General features: G+C 34.2%; 1 pseudogene; it reads right to left on the reverse strand.

The window, feature by feature from the left end:
* Positions 1-2,100: 2,100 nt before the first annotated feature.
* The window catches only part of LOC102503425 (synaptonemal complex protein 2-like), a 16,501-nt pseudogene continuing 13,168 nt past the window's right edge, over positions 2,101-5,433 (reverse strand).

Below are 5,433 nucleotides of genomic sequence, written 5' to 3' on the forward strand. Positions count from 1 at the left end.
CCAGGAGAGGTTAACAAGACATGCATTTTTGTGCAGAAATGCTTGTGATCCAGTCCCATGACTGCACAGAAATTCAAGGTTACTTATGAGAGATGCTTTGATAGTGAAGATTAAAAAGATATCTGTGAGTAAAGGAGATATAATACAGATGACACTGACAATAGTTATTCACTGCCCTTTAAATATATCATCACAAAGGATGATATATTTTATTTAGAGAAATTAAAAGATTTATATATTTAGGAACTACAGGACATTTTCAATAAGAAATAGGAAGATGTTTAAGTAATAAAACATTAATCAAATTAAACCAGGCTTCTCCAAAATGAATAATATCCTTTATACACAAACAGAAATCTTCTATACACACAGAGTTGGTAGAGAATTCAAACAAAATGTTTTGCATAGTATAACGATTCCTAGCTTAAAATTTAGTGCATCATATTTAAATTCATCTCTCACTTTAAGGTCATAAAAAGACAAATCATTTATTATAGGTGTCTTTCCAAGCACATTCCACTTGGAATCCTGTGGATAGTAATGGTTCTTTTACAGTCACTAGAGAAGGCACTGAGGACACCAGGGTAGGTAGGAAACAGAAACTTAAAGATGAAACTAAAACTCAATCACAAGTTATGGGAACCAGCAGTTGGCGTAATGGCTATGTCGCTGGACTCCCACGTAGTCGACCGCGGTTCGCGTCCCGGACCTAGTGGCTTAAAACTCACGCTGGGCGCATGTGCGTGCATGCCCAAGATCCCGAGAGGAGAATGGAGGAGAAGGGATTGTGGCGTGGCCATCCCCTCTGGGGGGTGATTTCTCGCTTTCTGTCTCTCTCTGTCTGTCTGGCGAGCGCATGTGCCCTATAGTAAAAAACCTTTCAAAAAAAAAAAAAAAAACTCAATCACAAGTTATAAACTGAGTTTCATGTGATAGACCTCTGTGAACAAACTCACTTCTTCAATAGCAGGATAGTTGTCCCTTTGATAGTTTTCTCCAAGGAAACTTCTCAGAGCTCTCTCTCTCTCTTTTTATTTTTTAATCCAAGTAACATAAGCATTTATTGCAACTTTAATATATCAAATCAAATCAAATATGTGCTCAGTTTTATAAATTAATCCAGCAAAATATTATAAGGAATACAAGGAGCTTAAAAAGTACCCATCAAACATCCTGATTATGAATTAATAAGACTTCAACTCTGAAATAAAATATTTAAGCCATATAGCAACTATTTTAGCCATTTAGTGTGTTCTAATACACTGGAGCAAAAACTGAATAAATTATATCCAACAGGAAGTACCAAGCTACCACTCAGGTAAACATTTTTTTGTAAGGGACTTCATCTAAGTGTGGCTGAATCTCTATTACTCGTAGTATATTCTGGAATATTACATTTTAATGTTATACTTCAGGCCAAAATTGTTTTCATTTAAAAATATACTTTGTATATTTATAATAAAGTTTAATTTATTAAAGAAGCTAGCTTTATAAGGATAGTGAAGTTGGTAATATTTGTTTAATGCAAATATTATTACAAAAATACACTAATTCTTTTTACTGTTCGATTTCCCAAAACTTTTCCTGTAGTGAAGTTGGTAATATTCGTTTAATGCAAATATTATTACAAAAATACACTAATTCTTTTTACTGTTCGATTTCCCAAAACTTTTCCTGAAAAAACAGTAGCATCATGCACAGCAGTCCTTTTGGGCTTGGAGCATGTTACAATAGTTCTTTCTCATCCATAAAGAGCATTTTTTAATTTGGGAGTTCCTGCAAAAGTGTATGACTGGGTGATGTGTGTATTTTTGTTTATAGGCTACTCTATTAACAATTTCCTTAATTATACACAACGGGGGGGGATAGTTAGATAAAATGTGTTGCTCATAACTAGATTTCACACAGTATGGGCTTGGAGCATGTTACAATAGTTCTTTCTCATCCATAAAGAGCATTTTTTAATTTGGGAGTTCCTGCAAAAGTGTATGACTGGGTGATGTGTGTATTTTTGTTTATAGGCTACTCTATTAACAATTTCCTTAATTATACACAACGGGGGGGGATAGTTAGATAAAATGTGTTGCTCATAACTAGATTTCACACAGTAACATTTCTTTCGTGAGCCATAAACAGTGACAGCAGTCCTCTGCGTACATAAAGGAGCTCCTTTTCTTGCATTTCCTTTAGAAGCCTGTCTTGCAGCATTTTCATGCTTTCTCTCATCAAACACATCTCATATGTACAAATAGTTTCTTCCTGATCAGTATTATAGAAGACATTTTTATCCAATGAAGTTTTCAAATGATGGAGTCTGTGCTGTTCATTTTTTTTATATGCACTGAACTTTTCAAATATCCTTTCCCAAAAGTCCTCAAATTCCTCCTCTAAATCTTTTAATGACTGTGAATCTTTTTCAAAATTCTTCAGCTCCTCTACCATTATGAGTTGGAATTTATCAAGTATTTTATTCCTCTGCTCCTGAATTTGATGATGCATTGTTTTCAGATGTTGTTGAGCCATCTTCCAAGACTGCTTAGTGAAATAATCCATCATTTTATGTCGGATGTGAGTCTTCCTCATAAATTCTGAATTCAGCTGCTCACAAAATATCCTCACACCTGAGCATTCACTGTCCAAGTTCTCAGTAATAAAAAAGTTGTTTGTTGATAATGGAGATACACTTTCAGATATTCTGTAGAAGTGAGGGTCTGCAGTTTCAGTTTTACACAGTTTTCTGGGAAGCACGTGTGCTCCTTCTTCCTCCAATTCTACTTCATCAGGATTACTTAGGCTATCTTCCATGTACATTCGTTTATGACCAAGCTGTTGAGTTGGACCTGATACATGGGTAGTGTCACAGGGCAGGTCGAACCATGTTTTCTCTCTTTCTTCACTACACATGGATAATGGAGATGCTAACTGGGTTATGTATATATATATATAACGTACAAATAATATATGATTTTTTAGTTAGAAAAAGCTTTCAAGTACAGACTGCTGGGAATCTACCTGTTAAATTATGAGACATAAGGAAGATGTCAAGGACGAAGACAGGTAGTGGGTGTAGAAGAACCTCACATATCAATATTTTCATTTTCACCGAAGAGAAAGATCCCTTTCCAAACAGGCTGTACTTTACTGAAGCATAATTTTGAAAATATCAAGTACTTTATTTGAAAGATACTATCTTAATCTTCTAATTTACTAGTCAGACAACAGCTTTATAATATTAATGCTAATTTATAAAATTTAGCACTACATTTCCTAAGGACTAATTTTAGAATTATTATATAAATATTTCTCATATAGAAGATTAACGGTTAAAAAGAAGTCACAAGATAAATTTAACATTTTTTTAAAAGTAAACATTTAATATTTTAAGAATCTTTTAGAAATCATTAATCTAAATTGTAGCTATTTACCTTTACTAGTAATTTCTCTTTAAATGAATGTGAAAATTCTTGCTCACTCTCTGATTCTGAATTTGAGAGGTCTTTATAATTTTTTTTAGTTTTTGTTGCTCTTCGTGGAAGTCTGGTTCTTCTCTCTGGAACTGTCTCATGTAACGTTTTGGTGATGTTTTTATTGGGTGTCATTTTAGATCTTGATTGTCCCTTTTCCAAGTATGGTCTTGGTCTCCCACTTTTATGTTTCTTTGAATTTTTATTTCTGCTATAGTCTATTAGCTGTGGCTTTGACTTGGGTTCTCGGAGCCAGCTAATATCGGTCTTGCTGTCGTCACATCTATATTCTGTTTCCGTATCACTAAAGAGATTTTTCTTTTTATGATTTGTTACAATTTGTTTATCTTTTGATTTGAGAGAAGGTTCAAGTTCATCATGATTCTTTAAACCTACCAATTTTATTGAATTATCCATACACACTTCTCTAGCCGTGGCTTGAAATTCTTGAATTCCAAGTTTTATGATAGGTTCATCAGCTCCATTCAAATTAAAATCGTAAACATCATTCAATGGGCATTCAGAAGTAATATTAACAGAAGTTGTCTTCAGTTTTCTGTAACTTTTTTTCTGAACTTTTTCCTTTCCTTACTGTAGATCAGATTTGTTTGAAATACCACTGTCAATCAAAGCTTCCTTTAATTTCCTTGTAGGCTTTATATCATCTTTTGGTTTGTATCACTTATTAATTTGGCTTATCAAGGATTCTGCTGCATCATTAAATCCTTTCCCTTTTGACTTTTCTCTCATTTTTGTTTGTTTCAAATCCCTTGCATTAAGCTCAGAAGTCAATTTGCTCCCTGATTTTCTATGACTTTTCACATTTTCCTAGGAGAAGGGCTTTTATCACAAAGAGCAGTATTCACATCTTTTGACAGTATATATTTCTTCCTATAGATCAGAGATTCTTCAATTGTCTTATTCAGGAGAACTGATTTAAAAGTAGTTTCAGATTCAATACGCCAATCATTCTGCTTGGTATTTTCAGTACTTTTTTGCTCTGAGTATTTAGAATGCTTTTCTTGTTGGTTATTTCTTTTGGAAACTTCTACTTCTGCTTTATCTATTTTGTTATTTTCCACTATTTCTTTCTTATATTTCACTTTTCCTGTTTCTTTAGAATTATCATCAGACATTGAAGAGGATGATTTTTGATTAGTAAGTTTTTTGTTGGTAATGGTATCTGGCTGGATTGAATGTGTCTCCTGATGATGTACCTGCTCTTTGGTTATTACATAGTTTAATATTTGTTACAGGTGTCCAACATGCCCACATGGAGTGCATCTTATTTTCACAGATGTTGTCTAAAACACAAGGTGACACAGGTTTATCTATTTTTCCCACTGCCTTTGAATCAGGAAGAACATCCTGACGTTCACTAAAATTTTGGTTTGGGAATTCAATGTTCTTATTTTCTGTCTTTTCTACAACTTTAGCAGTTTTGTTAAGTTTGTCTGTATTATCTCCTCTATGCCCTCCTTTAGACGGTTTAAACAGCACAGCATTATCCACTCCATTTTCCTATGTGTTAGAAATACCACATTTTTCTGCAGAACCCATCATTTGCAGAGGTAGTTTAATTCTTCCTCTTCCTGGTGTTGATGTGTTAACGAAGAGTACTGGACTTCACACAGTGTATCTATCTGCACCAGGAACAATCATTGATGCTTCAGACATTTTTCTTTTGCTAGGAGTAATAATCTCAAGTTGATTATTTTTTTGTCCCCTTCATTACTGTTTTTGATATATTCAGGAGGTTTAGCAAATTCCTTTTGGGAGTTAGGTTTTTCTTTTAAACTAGGAAGTTCTTCTTCAACTGGTGAAATCTGACTTTCTGACACTAGAATCTGTGATCCACTTGCATCAAAAAGTATAGGGAACCAGCAGTTAGCGTAATGGCTATGTCGCTGGACTCCCACGTGGTCGACCGCGGTTCATGTCCAGGACCCGGTGGCTTAAAACTCACGCC

This window comes from Tupaia chinensis, unplaced genomic scaffold, assembly GCF_000334495.1.
Source record: "Tupaia chinensis unplaced genomic scaffold, TupChi_1.0 Scaffold148822_1, whole genome shotgun sequence".
Lineage (NCBI taxonomy): Eukaryota > Metazoa > Chordata > Mammalia > Scandentia > Tupaiidae > Tupaia > Tupaia belangeri.